General features: G+C 30.8%; 1 protein-coding gene across 1 annotated transcript in view; it reads right to left on the bottom strand.

The window, feature by feature from the left end:
• The window catches only part of LOC120770734, a 153,560-nt gene that overhangs the window by 9,850 nt on the left and 118,688 nt on the right, over window positions 1–25,022 (bottom strand). The window lies entirely within an intron of this gene.

Here is a 25,022-nt window from a genome sequence, read left to right on the forward strand (position 1 = left end):
TTATTGGAAATAAATTGTATTGAGTCGTAGAGGCGCTGGAAAATCAAAAAAAAGAATAACAAAACGTGTGCGATAACATCGCATTTGACATTCAACGCCTCCCTGTGAACGAACGAGCCAAAGAACTACAAATACTATTTGTAACAAAAACAACAGTAACAACAATGACAATTTCCATGCTCTTCATGTGCAGGTGCAGCGCCATAAATTGGGATTCGTTTTTTTTTTGTTTTCGTGGCAATAGTAAGTTATCGGAATTGAAGAGGAATAAAATTAGAATGTCTGCCAGAGTGGTGGTGCCTGAGAATCTGAGCGTTGTGCTCATAAAAGGGCGCAGCCAATAGCTTGATATATGGCAGAGCAAAAGACAACGGGTCGCGCCAAAACAATAAATACTAAAAAGCAGCAATGTGGCAACATGTTTAAGTAGAGCAGCGTATGTGTGAGTTGCTAATGGAAGATACTGACACAACGGTAAAGGCTGAATGCAGTTGCATTTTAAATTATTGCAATTACCTATGAATGTACATGTACATATGTATGTAAGTAAGTATGATAGTGTGTAGCTAGGTGGTCGTAAGTTAGAAAGATTGGTTTCAAAAATAGTCCGTTCAATTTTTAAAATAATAAGGTTGCCACGTGTTTTAAGCTAATTTAGATACTAGCGTAAATAAAAAAATGTTTTCAGTAAATATTCACCATAATTTACAAAAAAATATAATAAAAAAAATTTATTTTAAGGGTTGCCATGTAACAAAAAAATGTGTGGGTGAATTAAAAAATATATAAATTGCGCATAGTTAATAATAAGAAAATATAATTAAGAATTTTAACTTTTAGGGTTGCCATATGACAAAAAATTGTGAAAAATACTGAAGTAGGAGAATCACTTGTTAATACATTAATTATTTCACTTGATATAAAAAATACAATAAATAAAATTTTTAAGGTTGCCACCTCATATAAAAAAAAATTAAATTTCAAATAAAAATAAGACTACAAGCGTTGCTTTGTAAATACAATTTGTCCAATGGGAATGTATAAATCAACCCATCCCTAGGATTATGTGTTGGGTTTGGGACCCGCCACGTAAAAAAGACCCCAATGAAAGGAAGAAAACAGCCTCGGATGAGAGAATCCTTAAGGACTCCGATTTATGGACATGCACCTGGAATGTCCGGAATCTTAAACGCGAAGATGCCGCTGCTCTGCTGGTCGATGTCCGCGTAAGAGTAAAAGCTGACATCACCGCCGTCCAAGAAGTACTACTATGACCTCGCCGTAGCCCGAAATATGGTTATCTGTAGTACTAGATTCCAGCATAGGAAACTTCATCAAGCTACCTGGCAGTCTCTGGATCAAAAAAGTCACCAACCAGACGAACATGTTATGATAGATGGACACGTCTCCAGTGTTTTAGACATGCGTACGCTTCGAGATCCTAACATTGACAATTAACAAGGTTTCAAGACCGGAGCATACTCCCTAACCACCCCTACAGGTGATCTTGAAACCAGAGCCTAGAGCATACTAAAATTATGGAGGGAACACTTTTCCAGTCTGCTGAATGGCAGTGAAAGCATAACATCTGGAGATGGTGAACCCGATACACAAACGATGGCGATAGAGCGGACGTTCCATTGGCGGGGGCGATAAGGGTTATTAGTTCGCTTGCAGAAGTATTTCAAAATAATTTTATTAAAATTTATATTATCATTATTTCATAATATCGATATTGATTCTGAATAAAACACTTTTTCAGAAATTGACACAATGTCCAACTCATCAATCAGCGTTAACCACATGCCAGCAATACTAACAACCACGATAATGATCTACACGATCACCCCGTTACTGATCTTCAGCACTCTTAAAAGTCATCATATACATACATATATATTAACTGTAATTGCATTATTCATTATGACTATCAGCATTGCGCATCATTTCAATTGTGATTGGCAAGCGGGAATGTACGACAAAATCAGCAGGCGATTAGCAACGATCGCTACCACTTGCCGGCCACAACAGATCGGCCGACAGCTTAACCTGTTCCGCTTTGAATGGCTGATTGTGCTTTTGATTTATGCATGCAACATGTCACTGCTGCTGTGAGTACGTAGCAAAAAAGTGGTATTCAATTTCACAAAGCGTACAACAACAACAATAAAAAGTTAAATAAACATAAACAAATATTTTCGAAAACAGCAAAATGCATTAGCTTGAGCAAAATAAAGTAGCAGCGCGGCTTTTTTCTTTAAGCCATTACGGAAATCTGCGATTGAAGGACAGCTACTGGCCAGCGGCAAGCAATGCACCGTAATGATCGCTGACGTTCAACGCAGCAACAATTTAATTAAACGTGACTTTTTTGCAAAGATAATTTTTTTGTTTTACATATTTTTCAAATACCGTTTAAATGTTTCCCGTAATTTTTACGGCGCGCAAAAACTAGGAATGCTTGAATGCAAATACTTAATTGTTCTTACTAACACATAAATAAATATAAATATTTGCTTGTGTACGTGTGTGTGATAAAATCGTCGCCCAGTCGTGGGCCAAAGTCAAAGTCAAGCGCGCACGCGTTTTTACATAAATACGCTATTTATTTATAGGTGTTGGCGATGCATGCTTGACGATATGAGGCGTGTAAAAAAGCTTGCAATAAAGTAACGGAAGCCCGTTCATTAACTTTAGACTGTTGTTTGTGGTGGTGTAGGCGCTGATAGGTGACTAATAGCATTGGGTAGTTAATATTTTGTAGTAAGTTTTGATTGATTGCTTGATTGATGTTGTTTTTGGTGGAAGATTTATGATTGAAGCACAACAGAAAATGATTTTCCGGCGTTTTGCGATTAAAGTGGACAGGCATTATAATTTTTTTTAAACAATTTGGAAAAAAATTGAAACAACTTGAAAAAAATAGAAAAGTTTGAAAAAAAAAAATTGATTGTATGTGTTGCTTGAGGTGATTGCTTGATAGTAAGTTAGTAGGCGCTTTATAAAATATGGATATTTTATTTTGATGTGTAAAAATATTGAAAGAAAACTGTGTAATTAAACAATTTTGTGGACAATCGTAATTCTTTAAACAAATTTTTTGATTGAATTTAATTGAAAAACAGTGTTTTCGCAAAAATCCGCCTAAACATGGTTATTAATGTTTAAATGTATTAATTTAAGCTTAGTAATGAGCGAAGTTTGCAGAGTTCGACTAAAATTGAGAAAATCTTTGATTGCCATGCGCTTGAAAGTTTTTTTGCCCCGAATTTGGGAAATTTAAAGATTTTTGATTTTCAAGAGTAACTTGTGAAATGTTGAGTATTTATATGGCCTACTTGGAGCTTCCAAAGGTCCTTATTATTTAGCATTAGTTTTGATTGATATCCTCTATGAGTGCAAATACTAAAAAATCTACTCAAATCTATTCAAACATATTTTCTCAACTTTAAAAATGTAAAACCTCCCCAAATAGCTCACTAATAACCGCACATATGCCTCTTTCAGCTGTTTGTATGTTTATATTATTTAATAATTATTACTAATTGTTAGTCGTAATTTTCTCCAACTATTTGCTTAATGAGTTTTATTGTATAATTAACGGCTCGTCAGCGTGCCGCATGATTTGCTGCGATTAAAATGCAATCACCAACAATACATTGTTGCTATTATCACCATTTTATTACATAAATGCATATAAATAAATAACTGCAAACACACATAAAGATGATATAAGCAACAACATCAGCGCATTGAAGCTAAAATAAGCGTTATTTCTTAGCACTCGTTATGTTCTTGCATGTCTCATTTGATTGTGTGATAGTTCTGATCATATTTCTATTTTAAACAGCAGTTTGCTTGCCTGCACACAACAACAACTGTGTGTGTATGTGTGTGCATTTCTTTGCCGCTTATATTAATTATGCAAATTATCGCGGTGCTTGGAAAGTGTTGTTGTAGTCGCATCGCGATATGCTAATTGCTGCTACTCGCATGTGGATAAGTTCATCATACGCAACGTCATACCTTTGCCATTGAACGGTGCGAACTGTGACTGCTTTCAGCGCAGCGCAATTGCTTGGCTTGTGCAAATGAAAGCTGCTAATCAACGTAAGTGTTGGAATTGTCTCTTAACATTGAATTAAACGCCGTTGTTTAGCTATTTAGATTATTTATGCATTTCTCATAAATAATCTCACAATACAAGTATATTGTAAAGAAAAATATTATTGGGCACATAACGGTTACAGTATATTATATATGTACATAATATTGTTATCCACTTAACCGTTATTTGTATTAACATTAAATAATTGTTGCATAGTAGTTATATTGGTCCCGGTTTCTTCGAAATACATGAAGAAATCCGCCTTCGAAGGCAATAAAGTAATGGAAAAGGTAATTGAAGTATAATTACACAGTTTTTTTTATTAATGGTAAGATTATTAAATATTTTAAGTTTACTATTTATTAAAATTTATTAGTAATCATTGTTAACATTACTGTAATCAAGTAATGATTACATAATTATTTTTCATTAATTTTGTTAATGAAAAATAATATTAAATATTTTGTGTTAAGTATTTATTAAAACTAATTACTAATTACTTGATTCTGAGGTTAAATTGGACATTACTGTAATCAAGTAATCATTAAGATTTCTAATCATAACCATAAATTAAAAGCTCAGATTTATGAATATCAGCTGATTTATTTTTATACAATTTAGGCGTAGTAATTAAAAAAGTAATCTAATAATTAAAGATCTAAATATAAAAGCTTTGATTAATACTTATCAGTTTCATAATTAAAAAAGTAATTAAAAAATTATCAATTTTGCTTAACACTTTCGCTTCTGCAAAAAATACGAAGGTTTTTTGACTATGTACTTTTAAGTAAACTGTCTAATAACTACTTGAATTAATTATTTTAATTACTGTAATAAAGTATTTGCTTGAATTGGTAATCGTAAAGCTAAGTAAACAAAAAAGTAATCGAATATTTATTAAATACATTTTTTACTTTTGCTAATGGAAAGTACTAATTAATAGTTATATAAATTAATTTCTTTGGCAACCACGCAATCGTTTGGGTTACAAATATCAATATAAACATACCAGTACTGATTAACACATTTAAGATGAATCATTCATTTAATATACCTTGTTTTAGTAACTGAAAAAGTAATTAAATAAATACTACTAATTTTCGTTTTTGCTAATAAGGCAATAGCTAAATCTTTCTTCAGTTGCTTTAATTGTATTGATTACTAATAATTTATGATTATTGGTAATCAAATAAATCAAATCGGACTACATTTCATAATTTAAATTTAACAGTTATTTAAATTGTAGTAGTTATTTACATTACATTACACATTAATCAAAAAGTAATTGGTAATCAAATAATCGTTTGGATTAAAAAAACAAAATTTTAAATTTGATAGCTTTCGTTAGCATTTGTAGATTGATTTATTTTCATTTATTATAGCCATGGTAATCAAAAAGTAATTGGTAATCAAGAAACCGTTTGCATTACAACTCATAATTTAAATTTAACAGCTCTCGTTAGTATTTGTATACTGGCTTATTTTCATTCTTCATAGCCGTGGTAACAAGGTAATCAAAAAGTAATTGGTAATTAAATAAACGCTTGGATTACAAATCAGAATATAAATTTAATAACTCTAAATAGTATTTGTAGCCAGACTTATTTCCATTCATTATTGCCATAGTAATCTAAAAGTAATTGGTAATCAAGAAACCGTTGGAATTACAATTCATATTTAAATTTAACAGCTCTCGTTAGTATTTGTAGTCTGACTTATTTTCATTCATTATAGCCATGGTAATCAAAAAGTAATTGGTCATTAAATAAACGCTTGGATTACAAATCAGAATATAAATTTAATAACTCTAAATAGTATTTGTAGCCAGACTTATTTCCATTCATTATTGCCATGGTAATCTAAAAGTAATTAGTAATCAAGTAATCATTTGGATCACAAATAATAATACAATTTTAAAGCTGCCGTTAGTATTTATAGGCTGACTTCTTTCCATTTACTATAGACTTGGTAATCAAAAGTAATTGAATATACATTAAGTAATTATTTTTCATAACATTTGTTTTTTGACTACTTTTAGTTATAATGAAAAGCAATTATTAGACTGAATTATTTTAATTACTGTAATGATGTTATTGTAATGTAAATCTCGCAAGTCTAATAGTATTTATAAGTTGATCAATAATAATTAAAATAATCGTCTAAAAAATAGGCTGTTTTAATGCCTTTCATTATAGGTTTGATAATCAAAAGAGTAATTGAAACATTTAAGTAATTAGTAAACAATGAAATCTCTTTAAAGATTTTTTATGCTAATCTCTGATTGCTCTTCTCTTAAATAATTTTTGGAAGAAATAATGTTTGAGATTACCTGATGGACGCTAGTAAAATAAAGGAATTTTCTCTCTAACTAGCAATGTTCGTCACACTCTTTGCCTTCATTATGCAATATATTTAAAATCGATTCGTAACTATTTCGAACTGTGACTTATTCAAAGTATAATTTCCAAATATGGTGGTAATGAGTGATAATTTTAAAACTTTATAGTTTTAACTGCTTGTACATTGTCTAATAAAGATTAATGGGCCTATAAAAATTTGCAGTCTTCACACCATTCAACTACACATATACAACTTGAAGAAACGCTTATAAATTTTAAAGTTATATTTTTATTGACTCGACGTAGCCAATTGGCTAATTTAGTAGTGGAAGCCATTAACTCAAACACCCACTTTAAAAGCTGCAAAATTTTAGTAAGACATGGGTTGTAAAGCACTGAACTTTGTTTAGATTTATTTTCAATATTTAAATTTTTCTTGAACAGCTTCTTATTTTTTGCGCTCCGCAATTGCATTATAAAACTTTATTTGGATATTTTTATATAAAGCCACATTTCTAGATATCTTTTTATTGGTTCTTATAAGTATAGAATTTAATACGACTACAATTATCGCTAACAACAGCAAATTAGCTTCATTTTATTTTTACTTTTTCAAACATTTCAAAAGAAAACTAAAAAACTTTAAATATTGCCACATCGCTCACCAGTTGCACTATTATTATTATTATTAGAATTATTATTTTTATCGACTATGAATTTTGTCTTAGGCTAAAGAGCAATAAATTAATTTTTTTTTCTAAATTCTATGTTTGCCAGCAATTTTAAAAGCGCGATAGCTTCGCAGCGGAGCAGTTCACAATCGCAGCAGGCGGTCTTCAGCTACTCACCTAGCCACGAAACGGTTGACAAGTTGCCAAGATGAAGAAAAGAAGAAGAAAAAGAACAACAAGCAGCGAAATGCGGAGTAGTCAACAACGCAGGCTGTCTGGCAGCTGCTAAAGTGCTGTTTAATGTGAACGCAACAGCTGATTGTTGTTGTGTCGCAGATGAAGCAATTAACTTAATTAAAGTGACTAACTTATAAGAATGCAGACACATACAAATATATATATATATATAAAGATATATGCATATAAAGATATACAACATATGTTGTTGCCATTTAACTGCTTCATTAACTGTCTAATATAAATAATCGCACGCTGCAAGGCTTTGCATATTTAATATACTTATTTTCTATGCGAAAATCTGCATCTCATAAATCTTACAAAAATGTCAAATAAATTGTTTTAGCCACACATCGGCAATCGCAACGCTAGAGAGTTGAGAGCGTGGAGTGGCAACATGTGTTGTTATTGTTGCAACACAAGATTTTACTTGCTGCCCATATATAGTAAGTAAGTACATGCAGAGCTTTGCACATCTCAACCACTCCAGCACTTAATTCTGTTGTTGTTGTGCACTTTGTCTGCTGTTTAGCAGATTTTTAGGTGCGTTTGCGGTGCTGGCGATCACAGCATGCACAGCTTGTTGCTGCCACATGTGGTTCACCCAGCTTCGCGGGTCAACTCTTAGATTTCTTACGAGTACACATGTGTTTGTATGCATAGATGTGTGTTGAACAATTCTAGTGCTTTGATTTCAATTAAGCACAAATCAATGAGTGGCCAAAAGCTGGCTGCCGCTATAACAATAAAAAAGTGCTTGCCGCTATGTGGATCTCCAAATACCGATCAAATTGTTGGCTCGCGTGTGTGAAAAGCAGGCGGTAAATGTCAGTTTTAGTTTCGTTTTCGTTGATTGGTGTGCTTGTTGAGTGCGACATTATAATTTAATTGACATTTTGATTATTTGGCATGATTTATTTTTCACTCCAACCACGTTTATGTGAATTTGGTAGCCTATGTTAATGACTTAATTTATTTTTCTGCGTTTGAGTGGTTCGATTTGACCTTTGCGCTGTCAAAATGAAGACGTTAGTAAAAGCTTTAGCGTGTAGAACTGCACTTTAGCGGCATATGTCGCCGCAAAATAGTGTGGATTGCGAAGTTTGAATCATATGAATTTGAAGTAATAGGTGGTAGTTTCTTTTTTAATATTTTCGCTGATAGATGCGTTGAAGAGTAGTGAAAATAAGGTTTTGAAAAATGAAAAATGCCTACATGGGCGGAAATCACTTATTTAATTTTATGAAAGACATTATATCAAGAAATGGTGGCGCTTCAAGATGTCTCCAAAAGTGATTCGAGGGCTATAGAACAATTTATAGTCAAAATGAACTCTACCAAACAAACATTGAAATTTAAATATTTTCTTGCTTATTTGTTTAAAACACAAATGTAAGTTAAAATGACCCATCAGCTTTATACGTTACATTAGCGGTATAACAAATATGTAAATTTTATATAATATTTGGTACTTGCACATTGCACACCATTTGGTTACGTATACGCCCCACCCAACTACATTTCCATATTATAATACATATATATGATTAAAGTACAAAACTTAAGAATTCGAATTTCTGAAGAAAACATTTACATTAATAAAACCAAATTTTTCAATTTAATGAAAGAATTTATGAGTTAGATTAATTTATTAAACAGATATAATATTTAATTAAAAATTGGTTATGCAAATATTTCCATTATCTCTTTAAATAACTAAAAACTAAAAAGTGTTATTAGAAATGACAATTAAAAACATTTTCAAATATATCTTAAATATAATACAATAAAAAAAAACAAAGTTTAAAAAAAAAATTATTTATGATTATAAATTAGAATTAAAATATTTTCAATTACTTCTCAAAAAAATTTTAATAAGATTATTACAAAAATATTTTTTTATTTAAAAGTTGGATTCAAAAATATTTTCAACTATCTCTTAAAAAAAGTTTAAAAAAGTTATTAAACATTTTTTTGATTTGTGAAAATTTGGAATCAAAAATATTTGCAAATAAAAAAATTTTTAAATAACTGTTACTTATGTTAAATAAATATTTTTTTATTTAAAAATTGGGGTTAAATATATTTTCAGCCAAAACAAAATTTTTGAAAAGTAATTACAAAAATTGGTTAACAAATTTTAAAAATTTATTATAAAAATATTTATTTAATAAAAAATTCGAATCAAAAACATTTTCAGCTAACTCTTAAAAAATTTTAAAATAGTTATAAGACAAATATATTTTTTTTTTGTGAAAACTTCGAATCAAAAATATTTTCAACTAAAAAAATTTGTAAATAACTTTAACATAAATATTTTTAGAGTTAAAAATTGGAATGAAAAATATTTTCAACCAAAGAAAATTTAAAAAAGTTATTATAAAAATAATTTTTTATTAAAAAAATCGAATCAAAAGCAGTTTTAACTTATTCCTAAAAAAATTAAAAAAAAAGTTTTTACAAAAACATTTTTTTATTAAAAAATTGGAATCAAAAATATTTGTCACATCTTTTCTAATAATTTTGTTTATAAAGCCGAAAGTAGAGGCAAATTACAAGTCTACATCAAAATAAAAAATCAGCTATTGGATCAAAATTTATGAAATATTTTACATTGTGAACCAATTTTATAAAAAAACATAAAATTATACAAAAATATATTAAGCAGTAATAGTAGTAATTAAAAAAATTTAGTTATTTTAATTTTGAAACAGAAAATGTATTTAATGAAAAAATAATCAAGCCAGATATGCCGAAATGTATAATTACTAACAAAGTTTTATTGAAAAATTATAGTGTAGAAAATTATTTTTTGTCTATTATCTATTATCTAGTATCTATTATCTGTTATCTATTATCTGTTATCTATTATCTATTATCTATTATCTATTATCTATTATCTATTATCTATTATCTATTATCTATTATCTATTATCTGTTAGCTATTATCTGTTATCTATTATCTATTATTTGTTATCCTGCATAAGCTGTATATATGTAAATTCTTTAATAATTAATTTGATAATTTTTTTTATTTATTTAGCTTTTATTCCAAAACATTGTCTCGCAAGACAAGATAAAAAATCACCCATTAAATTTAGTTCTTACAATTCTCAACCCTATGATTTCGGTTTGTTATAACTTACAACTTAATGAGACCATATCAAACCCTTAAATGTAGTTTCATTTTCATTGCTTTCTTTATATGTAATTTTTTCATACATACAATTTAAAATACACTGCTTTAGCGCATATTTTGCTAAATAATATTTAAATCTAAAATGATAACCTCTCCATTTCGCATACAATAGCTTTTTGAAGTTTTAATTAGCACAACAACTCACAAAGCCGCCAATATTTCAGTGCGCAAATCTCCACCTTTATGCCATAAAGCAGCTACCGTTGCTTTGCTAACCGAAAGGCGAATCTATACAAAGCGATCTTTTGTTTTCATCAATGAATAATTGCATAAATGATTGATGTGTTGAGCGCATGGCCATTTTAAAGCATTTGCAACAACAACAAACAGCACAAAAGCAACGCATAAAAGCTGCCAGCCAGCCAATATATGCTCGTTTGCAAGCTTATGCTTGTACGCTTGTATGTTGGTGTATGCGCTTCTGCGCACGGGTGTGCGTCTCGTTCGCAACGGTAGTGCGCGTTTAGTGCCAGCCCACAATAATTTAGCTACATAACTTTTTTATCGCTGCTGCTTGCATCTTTTTCTCCTTTGTATGCTGATGTGCAGTCAAGAGGCAATTTTGCGAAAATTATTACCCGCACACAGGTAGCCGGCTGCAGCAAGTCTTTTATATGACTTTATGAGCGCCTATTTCATATTTATTATTATTGTTTTAGTGGTAATTCTTCAGCAACAAAGCGGGCTTTGTCTGGCCAAGAGTAGCCATCAAAATTTTTGGCCGCCCTCTTCCTGCCCATTTGTTATTATTTGTATGCGCGGACGACGTGGCAGCAGAAGTGAGTGGGCGTTGCAGTGGCAGCATGCTGCAAATTTTAGTGGTTAGAGTGTGAAATATTTGCAACGATATGCGGTGTTAAAGACGAAAAATGCTCCACAGTTGCTAATGAATGTTAAAATGCGCACAAAAAACAAAAAAAAAAATATAAAAAAAATTGTGGAAAATAAGAAAAACATAAATTTTTGATATTTTCATGCTATACAACTAGCTACATGTACTGTTAGTGCAAAAATGTATTTTTTATGCGCAACGCACGCTTAATTGCAGGGCTAGCGGCCTTTAAAGCAACCAGTTCAAGCGGCCCGCAAGACAAAACGAAAGACTTAAGCAACGAACTTGCTCCACTTTTGCGCCAAAATTTGGTTGGTAATACGACAGGCACTTAACGCAGCGGAAACATGCCACTCAATTAATGGCAAGTGAGGCAAATGTTGATGTGTGCCTACACGACGCAATAAGCAACGTAAAAACAACAAAAACGGCACTAAAGAAAAAAATGCGGTCCAAAGTACATTTTTAACAGAAACACTTCTAAAAAGCACAAAAAAATTCAAAAAATTATTATTTTGCCATGTGTAAAACATGTAAGCCAGCATATTACACTACACAGCACTACAACACCATCACCACATTGTTTACAACACTTGCGGCAACTTGAGTAGCCATGTCCGGTACGCAACATAGCCAATTTGTAGTACAACAACTGTGTGTGGCTACATAAAATTCCACAAATTCTAATAGAACAACACATGCACAGCCAGCAGAAGAAAAAGTAAATGCAAAACCAACAACAAAACTTACATACAACAAACAACGCTTGCTATTACCTGCCGCTGGTAACCATAAAAAGCCACAATAATTAACATTTCAGCATGAAACAACAACAACAGCGGTAAAATCAATACACTCCAATAATAACAACAACAAAAGCAGCAAATGCTATTACTTTATTGCCACTAAACATGGCTATGTTTGGGCGCTCACATGCGCTTAGCGTGTCTTCTGCTTGCTAAGTGTTGGCTTAGTGCTAACTCCGCAAAATGCCGCCTCGTTGTTGTTGCGCCGGCTCAAGTGGGCGCGTTTAGCTGTCTTTGCTCAGTCGATTTGGCTTAACCATTTGTGTTGACTGTGCGGTAGCGCGCAGTCTGTGGCATGGCACTTAAGTGCGCTCTGGCGCGCATATCTCCCGGCATGAGTGTGTTTGTGCGCATGCGCACTTGAAAACGTTGGCGTTTTGCGTGGCGTGTTTGGCATTTGCAGACAACCATACGAATATTGTTGTGCGGAAAACAATTATAAGTGGAAATTAAACGACTTATTGAACTTTAATTTTTGGTTAATTGAAAATTTAGGAAACTGGAAAAGGGAAGTGTTGCTAATAGACATGAAATTGGGGTAAATTTGAGTTATTGTTAAATGTTATTAAATTATCTGCTAAAAATCTCGTATTTTTTATCCACTCATTAAGTGAAAATTCTCAGGCTTAATATGCCATCCCATCAATGCATTTAATTTTTTTTATATTTTGGTACTAAGCATTTCGAAAAAAAAAAAATTCAAAAAAATCGCATTTTTATTTTTTTCCACCGTTTTTTGTATTTTTCTGATTTTCTGTATTTTTTTTTAACTAAAATTCAGTCAACTCTTTCAAATCGTGCGCTTCGTTTTGTAAGTGGTAAAAAACTAAGGAAAAAAAGAAATAATTCCAACCACTTTGGATGGAAAAACACACAAAATGGTTAATAGCTATCAACAAGCTTGTTAGCAAATCTCAACAGCAAATCGATACTTTATCAATTTAACACAAATCAGCCGCACAACAATGTGCAATTAGTTAAAACTAAAAAAGAACATGAAATAAGTAAACGGAGCGGCTCTCCGGGGAAAATAGTAGAAAACAATAATGCAAGTATTGGTTATACTAGTATTTTGTAAACAAAAATAAAAATAAATAAATAAATAAAATGGAAAATTAAGTTGAAAAAAAAATTAGAAAAAAATATTTAACTGTTTTCACTAAAATTTGAAGAAAAGAAATTCATTTCGCTTGCATCGAAGATATAAGACCCTTTACAGGTGCTCAAGACCATGATTTCAAACGTTCAGTTAATATGGCAGCTATATGCTATAGTTGTCCGATCTGAACAATATTTCTGGAGATTGTATTCATACTTTACAAAGTGATCCTTGTCGAATTTCGTGAACATAGCTCGGCAAATAAATAAATTTTTCATACAAGAACTTGATTTTGATCGATCAGTTTGCATGGCAGCAATTTCCTATAAATACATATATATATTTTCCCGTAGTTCCTAGGTGAATCATAGGGCCTCCTATAGTAGTTCGATATCAGCGATTACGAAAAATGATAAACTGCTTGGGGAGAAGAGTACGTGTGCAAAATTTCATCGAAAGCTCGAAAATTCAGCGACTATTTCGTGTATACAGAGCCAAACGCACTTGACTAAAACTGTTCAGCTCCTCATCCCGATAATTTATATATGTACATATATGTATATAATTCGTAGGGTATCCGACGTTTCCTTCTGCATGTTACTTTCGTGGCGAACTTAATATACCCCGCTCAGAGTATAAAAAAAAACAAGAAATACCGAACAATTACTTAAAGCAATTCCTTCTTCTCTTCCTGATTTTTCTTCTTCTTCAAAAAATTCGAAGTCTTATTTGCTTAGCCGCTGCCTGGAAAGTTGTTCAGCAATCGCTCTTGGATACTAAAAGTTTCTGCTAAGGCAGCCTTTCAACCCTCGCACGCTGTCTGATTTTCTAATTGTCTACACGAGCTGCTTTTCATCGCAACAGTGCCTTAGTCGAACCTTAAGCGGTAAATTGACTTACAAATTATGTACATCGAAAAAGAAAAGTATAAACTAATGAAAGAAATAACAATAAGAAAAGCAAGAAATTGATGAACAAACAAATTAAATAAACACTTTTATCTGCCAGGGAGTACTTGGGTTGTGAATGCCTGTATGTATGTTTTAGCAAATCAAAGAAATTGTTTTTTTTACTATTATGGCGCCGTCATGCTGCAAGTCACCAAGCTCTGCTATTTAACGGTAATGGCTAGCAGTAACTCAAGCTTTCGAGATTTCACATAAGTCCCACTTTTGAGGTGAACTTTGGCTTTGTCTTTGAAATGAATTGATTTGTACAAAAGAAATATTTGTTAAGTGCTTAAAGGAACAAGAAACCAAAGTTTCTGTGTGTAGGGAGATAACTGAAGAGAAGGAAGAGTAGACAGTTGAGTGTTCACTAAAAAAAATAATTAGAGACGCGGCCTTTTAAGTCATTGAAAAGCAAAGGAGTATTCGAAAAAACTTAAAATTTTTAGAAAAATTGAAAATTTTTGGAAAAGTTTTAAATTTTTTAAAATTTCAAATAATTATACCGTTTTTTTTAATAAAGTACTAGAAGCACTTTTTCTACTAGGTGGAGTTTTTTCTCCTCTTTCATCGAAGTTGGTCATGAATGTCAACGACTGAAATATGGTGGTCTATGCAAACAATGTACGTGTAGGAGTTAACACAAAGGAACCTCAGCGACAAACTCAACGACATCACAGTCAAGCCCAATATGTTCTATTCTTCATATAATGCCATATATATCTCCGGAAGATGTATGGCAACGGAAGTTACTTTCATACTCAGACTCAGAGAATTTACGTTTCTAAGTGAATGTGTCTGAACATTCCGAATACATAGCACGGTTTGAGTTTATATCAGATTTTTTAGGTTATCATGCGTGGAAGTTACGGATGGGTCAAAGCTTGGCGGAAGGCTGGATAGAGGAGTAATCATCAGCAACTCTCTATCAACTTCATTTTCAGACTTTCTTATTTCTGTATCCTGTTTTAAGCCATGGTTCTTGCCATTAAGATAGTGCTATATTTGGTGATCTAGAATGCAGCCTCCTTCAGAGTAGTTACTATGCACTCTGAAAGCAGGATGTCGATAACTGCGTTGAGTCTACTAAGCTTGCGTTTAAACCTAGTTAAGGAAAGTCTAACATCGTTATCAATGGCTTCGAATCACTTTGTGAAAAGACTAGTGTGGGTACCAGACCACAGCAGAATCGCAGGTAACTGTAAGACTGACCAGCTGATGAGGAAAGACAGACAACGAACTTAACTTGACTCAACCAGCGGCTAATAGAAAGTTCTTAATCGGGTGCAAGACAATATTTTGTTTTTTTTTTTTATAAAAAAATAAAGGTTTACAATTTTTAATATATTTATTTCACGCAAATGGTATCTTAAAAAAATTGAAAAATTTAAATTTTATTTTTTTTTGATTTTTTCATCATTTTATTATTTTTTAAATTTTTCCAAAAGTCACTCATTATTGTTGAATTAGATTTTAAAGCCTTGAATTTGCTCTCTCCACTAATTTTTAGCCAGTTCTTCCATTTATTTTTCCGTTTGCATGCCACACTGCGCCATTGTAAAAAATTGCCAAAAAACTACTTATGATTCAGGCAGTGAGTGGGTAATTTGTACCAAATTAATTTGCTATTAACCTGCAGTACAAACACGACATATGATTAATTCAATTTGTATATACAATACAAGTATGTATATGTATACATATATTTGTAAGCATATGCTCATGTGCAAATATAAGTGCAGACATATAACATATAGAGGTAACTAAAATTGTTTATTTTAGAGGTAACAGTTATATGCAGTTATATGATTTCGCATCTAACATCCTAAAGTAACTTCGGCTGAACCCTGTCTCAAACATGCATACGTACATAAAAACATTTATACATACGTAACCATATTGAGTTTCGCATTTAACGGTCTCATTGAAGCGCTAAAGGGAAGTCTATGGCGAACCACTTGTTGTATTAGCATTTTGAAAGTTTATGCTAATGCCGTTTAATGTCGTATATTTACTTAAAGATTAACTGTAATTGCCATGAAATTGTGGCACAGTCGAATTATGGGCCACTCACGTGTAAAATCATGTGAGCTATGAGCTGCTGAGCGCTTAAATGAACACTGAGCGCATCACAAGTCTAGTCGGTGATATAATTTTTATTTTTTAGCAAATTGCTTAGTGACTGTTGCATACATTTATTGAGTTGATTTGTATATACATACATATGTATAAACAATTGAACTTTGAGTTCTCACCATAAAACACAAAAAAACTACGAGTTAGCGAGACTTCGAGCTTGAGCTTCTATAACTCGAACTTCCATAACTTGAACTCTTGAATTGGCAATCGAAGTCAAATTTCTTACAAATTTCAATCCATAAAAATTTCAATCCATAAAAATTTGTAAGAAATTTGACTTCGATTGCCAATTAAAGAGTTCAAGTTATGGAAGTTCGAGTTATAGAAGCTCAACTGGATTTATATTATACATTTTTTGTATATAAGATTTTTGATTAATTTGATTGTAGAACGTTGAACTAAAATTATTTGTTTTAGCTAACGATATTTTCTTTAAGTAATTTTCAAAGCTTCTAAATAAATTGACCTTAAATGTTTTTTTATATTTCACGGTTTAATTGTAATAATTTAATCTTTTATAAGTAATTTCTGCCACTTTTTATTTGTATTATTTCTGTTATTTTTTATTACAATGAAACCTTATTAACTGCTCAACAGAAACTGTTCATCCACTCAAATGCAGACCATCCTTTCACTCACCTTGAAATATTGAAATCGCATAACAGAAAACAACAAATGCATGAAGCATAAAAAATTTCATTAAATCATAACAATTTCAATTAAGTGCCACACTCAGCTGTTGCAAAGCTGACCACCACCTCTTAACCCACTGAACTGCATTGAGTAACTCATTATTACCATTTTCAATCAGTGAAGCATTAGTCAGCTTACCTTACATACATATGTATACTCATATATATGAATATAATATAATATGTAAATAACACTACGATCTACAAGAAACGTGCGAATTCGCTTAAAGTCGACACCATGAAGAATTGAAAAAAATTACACGCTGAGTTACAATTATAAACACACATATCAAATTAGTTTAAAAAAATGTTTAATGTAATTAATGATAAGACATATCTACAATTCAATTAACTTCGTTGAAAGTAATCACTCATTTTAGTTTTGCAGTATATGAGATATAGATTTTTTTTTAGAAATTCACAGGTATTTTTGATTAATTGCTAAGAAATAGAAATAGCAAATTTGCCGAAACAAATTGCGGTAGAATGATTAAGAATAAATAAGAAAATATGTTTATTTCAGTTGCAACGAATCTATAATACCCTACACAAATAAAGAAGTTTCCATAAAAGAACTTAATATTGAACGTTCAATTTGCTTGGCAGCTATATCATGCAGTAATCCGATCCGAGGAGTACCATCGACATTTTTTGACCAAAACAACACCATATTGCTTATGCCAAGCTTCGAAGCGAAGTAGTAAAGCCACCACTGCTAGTTAGTGAAGGAGAAATATTGGTAATAGCCAGAAAAATGAAAAGCGCCTGGATAAAATGGCCTAAAAAACAGAGCCTTAAAGAAAGCCATGACTTTGAAACCAAATTTATTTGCAAAAATGTACAATGCGTGCTTAAAAGAGGGTTATTTCCCGACCCATGTAAAGTACAGCAATTGGTTCTACTTCTTAAGCCAAAAAGGCCCCCGGAGGAACCTACATCATATCGACCTCTGTGCATGCTTGACACAATTGGCAAAGTGTATGAAAGCATAGTAAGAAATCGCTTGGAGTTAGCAATCCAGAAAGCTGTCAGAAAGACAATACGGCTTTATGAAAAAGAGGTCCACCATTGACGTTCTAAGCGATGTCGTTGACTCTGCGAAATGCGCGTAAGTGGCAAGCGATGGTAAGGCGGACAAAAAAATATTGCGCGCTGATCACCGTAGACGTGAAGAAAGCCTTCAACTCAGTAAAGTGGGCAAACATAATAACGGCACTGTATGTCATACGCGCTCCTCAATATTTTAGGGAATTATTATGAGTTATTTTGAAAACAGGCGACTATTATTCGATACTGATGAAGGCACCAAGAGCTACTTTATTTTGAGAGGAGTACCGCAAGGTTCGGTTTTAGGACCCCTTCTATGGAACCTAATATATGATGAGGTGCTAAGGAGACACCAACCGAAAGCCGCCAGCTTAAATGCGTACGCAGACGACCTTATTGTGGTTGCTAAACAGCCGATGACCTCCGGAGCAAATGCAATGAGTGCACAAACGGCATGCGCCCATGGTTCTCCTCAATGAGTTTTGAACTGACTGAGCAAAAGATAGAAGTCTTGCGCATAAGTACCAGAAAAGTGGAGGAAATTATATCTGTCACCATAAGGGATTGCGAGATTCATTCAAAGCCACAACTAAAATATCTGCTCAAATTTCAGGATCAGCAAGAATACACTGCAGGTAAAGCAAATAAAATCCTGCACGCCTTATCAAGAATGATGGGAAATAAAGCCTTGCGTTACTCGCAATGGTATTGAGATTGATTGTGTTATATGCGGCTCCAATATGGATCCAGGTAGTTTTACGGCGGAAAATTTGACGACACTCATGGCTCATTACACTGAGAACTGCTGAGAACAGAAGCTGTTTTATCCCTCCCACGAAGTAATCATAATAATAAGTTGGTTCAGGTGGTTCCGTGGGAGGGTCTGGAGTTGGGAGTAGATTAGGTTTAGCGGATTTAAGGTCCGCACACCGGCTTTTTGATGCTTCGTTTTGCTGATCATTTATTTATATATATTTTTTTGGGGCTCCAACATTCTTCTGGGAGTTACAAACTTCTTGGCAAACTTAGTATCAAAAATCAATAATGCCAATTATACAAAATTGAATTTTAGTTTCGTGTAGAAACATTAGTAGACGTAGCATCAAAATAACTTGAAATTAAGCATCAAAATAACTCGAAATAATAATAACCTGATAATGATAATTTTTCTCTACTTTGATTATCCGTAAGCAATTAAATAATTAAAAAGCTCTCATACTAAAGAAATATTAACCGAAGTGGGTGAAAAAACGATTAATTTTATTTCAAAAGTTCTAACTTGAAGATTGAAAAAATGTCTACTATTATTTTCATGTGCTAATTAATTATTATGTTTCCTTCTTCAAAAAAATCTTGTCGAAAATTTGATTGAATTATTTTTCGAGCGATTATGGTAGCATGAGCTGCAATGAAGCTCAGCAGGTGTTTACAAGTTTGCGTTCAACAATCATTTGAACAAGCACATGTGAAACACAAATGTTTAATGTGGTGTACATGCGTATATACATACCAACATATATACATAGATACACACCTGCCGCATAATATTTAAAAATAGATATCGAAATCTTCAATTGCACGCTTACTTCATGCCTTCCTCCTTTGCTAATGTTTGCGTAAATATAAATTCGATTTTAATTTTGAGTTAAGTGTTTGCAGAGTTGGCAATGTTGCTGAAGTGTGTCCGCAGAGCCAAAAATATTAAACAAAAAAATAAATAAACTTTAAATTGTTTTTAATATGCTATGAGTAGTTCGAGTTTTTTTGCAGCGAGTCTCTATTTTTGTGGACTTACGTGTCAAAACTAAGATTGATGACGTGCATTCAATTAAAAGCGAACACATTCATTTTGGATTAAGGAAAAAATTGAAGTACTTTTTTTCCTTTTAGGATTTAATGTGAGTAAGGAGCGAGCTAAGAGTTGTTTGATAAAGAGATAAAGTAAAAAAAAATATAAATTTATAATTGTTATAAGAAAATACTTAAGATTCCTTTGAAAATTCGAAGTTTTGAATTTTGAAATCTGCTATAAAGAGATTTGGGTTAAGAAATGGTTAGTTTTTCGTAATAAAAAGATATTAATAAATACATACATTTTTTTTAAGCGAGAGAACTGGTGTTATATTTTTTTAGAACCAAAAGAAAAGGCATTTTGAAGTCAAAACGGTTATTAAAAAAATGGAATAATTTGAATGAGATAAACCGCTTCAGTGTTAGTAGTAAATGGCTTTGTTGCTTTACTTAAAATAAATAAAAAATTTAATTAAAATGAATTAAATTTAATTGATTAAAATTAAGAAAGATCGGAAGAGCACACGTAATTAAATAATATTTAATTTAATTTAATAAATTTAGTTACATTTAAATTTACATTCATATTAATTAAATTAATCACTTTTAAAGAATTTGAATTAATTTAAATTTAATAATTAATTTAATTTAAAAAATTAATTTAATTTAATTTAACGACATTTAATTTAATTAAATAAATTTAAATTAACTAAAAGTTCTCTAAAATTAACTAATTTAGTAAGTTTAATTAATTAATTTTAAGGAATTTTAATTAATTTAAATTTCAATAATTTTATTAAATGATTTAATCATTATTTTTAATTTCAATTAATTTAAAAATAATTAATTAAATTAAATTAAGTTTTTTTTATTTTAATCAAATTTTATTAAATTAATTTCTAAAATTTTTTACTAATGCAAGATGTAAAAATCTTAGGTACAAAGTCCATATTTCAAATAAATTTAAAAGAAACTTATTGAATATAATATTCTAATAACAATAAAATTAGCTTTTCTCTCATTTAAAACAGTTTTGAAATTTCGTATTTTATTAGATATTTTAGTAGGTGCAACTAAATTTTGTGACCAAATATTTTAAAATTTTATGCAAATGATCTAGGCGTGCTTAAGTTCGTACATGCGCATATATTTTCCAGGCAATCAGTTATTCATGAGTCACATTTACCTGTAACCTCCACCAAATTTTTAGTTATTCTATGCAAAATTATGCGCTCTAACTGACATGTCAAAATGCAGCGATTCTCGTGTCAAAACTATGTAAATTCAATTCACCTACTTGGTGAGCAATTTTTGCACAAAATCTGTGGTTGTCACCTCACCTAACCAAGTCTAGTGAGCGAAATTTTGTAGTTTGGGAAACGTATGCAAAAAGGAGTTGAAACTGATGCACTGTTGATGTGATTTCAACGATATCAAATGAAATAACCGTGTATTTATGGGGTTAGGGTAATTTAGCATATCAGATGGAATCGTGGCGCGGGAGAGTAACAAGTAAAGTGCGAGTTTCATATATGCAATAGGAATAATAGTTTATTTTAAAAATAATTTATTTACTTTTTTTCTAACAAAAAAATTTTGTCTACTAATTTATTTTTGTATATTTATATTCTAAAATAAAAAAATATTTTTTTATTATTTTTTTAATATTTAAAACTTTTCTTTTTTTATGTCATTAGATTAAAAATTAATTGTTTTAAGTGTTTGTTTTTAGATAATAAAAAAAAATAAAATAGTTTTTATAAAAATTAATAAATTTTTAATTTTTAGTATATAAAAAGTATGTTGCAAATAATTTTTTTTTAAACAAATATAAATTTGTTTTAAATATATGTTAATTAAATTTAATTTTTTTAGAAAATAATTTAAAATAAAAAGTTATTACAAAATATGTTTAGTTATATTAATTAATGGCAATATTTTTGCATATAAAACTATTTTTTATTAATGTGTTTTTATTTTGAAATTTTAGTAAAAATATTTTTATAATTTTGAAATATTAAAAACATTTTTAATATTTTTACATAACTTTTTTTAATAGTAATATCAAATATATGACAAAATTTCTCATTTTTTTTTATTATCAGAAAATATTTTTGTATTATTTTTATATTTTTTATTTTGAAATTATTAAAATAAACTTTTTAAATGTAAAAAAAATATTAGCAACACATTTTTAATAGATGTTAATTAAATTTATTTTTCAAAAAAATTAAAACAAAATAAATAAAAAATTTTTAGTTTTGAAATTCTTAGAAAAAAATATTTTTATATCTTTGAATTTTAGAAAACAATGTTAATTTTTTTATATAAATTTTGTTTTAATAATATTAAATATATAGCAATATTTTATATTTTTTGAATGTGAAAAATTACTTTTTATTATTTTTTACTTTGAAATTATTAAAAAAAAAATATAATATTTTTTTTAATATTACTAAATATGTAACAATATTTCTCATTAGTTTATATATACAAATATTTAAATTAAAAAAAGTAATTTGCAACACATTTTTTGTAGATATTAATTAAACTAATTTGTGTTTAATATTTTTTATTTTATTATTTAAATGACAATTATTTTTTAGGAATTTTTTTTTTAATTTTGAAATTCTCAGTAAAAAATATTTTTGTAATTTGAAAGATGTCAAGACAATTTTAATTTTTTTTAATAATGTGACAATATTTCTAATTTTTTTAGCTTTTTTTTATTAACAATTTTAAATTTTAAAATAATTATGAAAAATAATTTTGCGATTTCGAATATATGACAAAATTTTTAACATTTTTTTAGAAAGAAAAATATTTTTTTTGCTTATTTATTGTATTTAAACTTTAGTGGATTATTTTTTAGTTTTTCAGTTTTTGTTAAAAATCTGTACATTTTCAAATTAAAAAACCTTAATCAAAAGTAGGTATCCTTTTCAAAGTTCTATTTTAAAATGTCTTCATTTGTCAACCGTCTCTTTGAAAACAATTCGATTGGACTCACACACACACACACTTGTAATACACGATTAGGTCATATAGTATGTAGTGTATGTATGTATATATATCTACACGTGTAAGTCTGTGCGTGCACGATAACTATATGCAACATGGAAATATATGCAACGTTTCATGTGCAACATTTATTGCCAATGTTAATGCAACGTATCAACGGCTGAAATTTCGCAAATTTATTGATTTTTTTTTCTCGATTTTGTTGCTACTTTGCATATGCCGCGCCATTTTTGATATATGCGAAATTCGTGTTTTTATTTGTCATTTAATTAAATTATTGCCAGGCTGATTGTGATTGGGCGACATTTGAGTTTGGCGTGCCAGCATGCAATGTCAGCGCATGTGGCATGCAACCAAATAAATATTGGTAATATTTTGACATGATTTGAAAGCGAAATAAAAATTAAATAAAATGCAAAAAATTACATAGAAATAAATATTAGTTGATATATTGGCAACAACGCGCCGTTTCGGCATGCAACAACTGGCAAAAAAGCGCCAATGATTGTCACTGAAAGCAGAAACTAAACGAAAAAATGTGCAGAAACTCACATGTATGCATAAATATGAACTTGTGCGCTTGTGGCAAGACATTGTTGCATGCACACATGGGTCGGTACGTGTGTTGCAAGTGCACCAAAACTCATACGAAAATCTGACCTTTGCGCAGCATTCAAGCGCGCTAGTTCAACTTGCATACATCATTGCGCCAACCGTGCATATATACAAGCACACACGCATACTAATACACACACTTACAAAAACATTCGCACATGCGCGCATTTTTTGCTGAGCAATCTTCGAATATCTTTCGCTTCTGCCTTATTTGCTTCGCATTGATTTTACTACTGGCTGCCTTTTGTTAGCTTTGTTGTTATTGTTTTTGTTGTTATTTACATTTGATTTCAATTTTTCTTTCGACCTGCTTCACATATTGTGTGCTTTTTTCCTTTTGTCGCTGCTTGCAACATGACAAGCAGCCAAAACACAAATATGGTTGAACAGCAGACATGCTACAAGTGCAACAACAATAACACTAACAACACATGAAAGTACTTCGGTGAAGCGCATATGGCCAGGCAAATGTTTGTGTTCATTTTGGCTGCACTGAATTTGAGGTTAGACGCGTTTCTGGCCGCAGCAAGAAGGGCAAATGTTTCCCGCGTTTGTTGCAAGTAGTGGCAAGAGGTAAGAGGTAAGAGGCAAGCGCGTATATTCGCATATTGCAACTGTTTGTTCTCATGCAATATGACGCTAATGGCGGAAGATAAAAATGGAAAAATTAAATTAAATTTTGGTGGGATTTGTATGTGTATGTATTTATAGTATATATGTATACTACTTTTCAACACATATGTAAATATGCATGTGTATATGTATGTATTTTGTGTTCTTATGTGAAATTTTTGGTATTCAGAAAATCGTAGATTATATTAAAATTCATAGAAAAAATAAGAAAAAGAAATAATAGTTACTTACTGCTGTGGGCAAAAAATAGTAAGACTTTTTATTTGAAATTTTGCGCGAAAGCTCATTCGTCGAAATATTTTTTTTTTATGTTGGTATGACTGTCAGTGAAATCTGTTGATTAACACGTCAATAAAATAAAGGAATTGGTGTTTGAGAATCAACGATCATCAGTCAGAGATCTTACAGACCTTATTGGAATATCGAAGGTATCAGTGAAAGCCATGTTGAAATATCAATTAGGTCTACGAAAAGTGAAGGCACAATTGGCTCCAAAATCATTAAATTTTTTCGAAAACAGCGTCGCGTTAAAGTTTCTGAAATAATGCTTTCCGACTATCAGGATACCATGAAATGTACTATTACAGGCGATGAGTCTTTGGTCTATGCTTACAACCAGGAAATAGACGATCAATCGGCCAAACTTTGTCGAAAAGATGAGCCGAAGCCGAAAAAATCACGTCAAAGCATGTCATCAAGGTTATGTGGACAGTTTTTTCCGATTATCGAGGTGTGGTGGACTCTGAATTCTTTTCGATCGACCAAACTGTCAACAAGGAAAACGAATTGAATGTTATGCGTTGTTTGCGAGCAGTTATTCGTAAAATGAGATCGAAATTTGGCCGA

Source organism: Bactrocera tryoni, chromosome 3, assembly GCF_016617805.1.
Source record: "Bactrocera tryoni isolate S06 chromosome 3, CSIRO_BtryS06_freeze2, whole genome shotgun sequence".
Lineage (NCBI taxonomy): Eukaryota > Metazoa > Arthropoda > Insecta > Diptera > Tephritidae > Bactrocera > Bactrocera tryoni.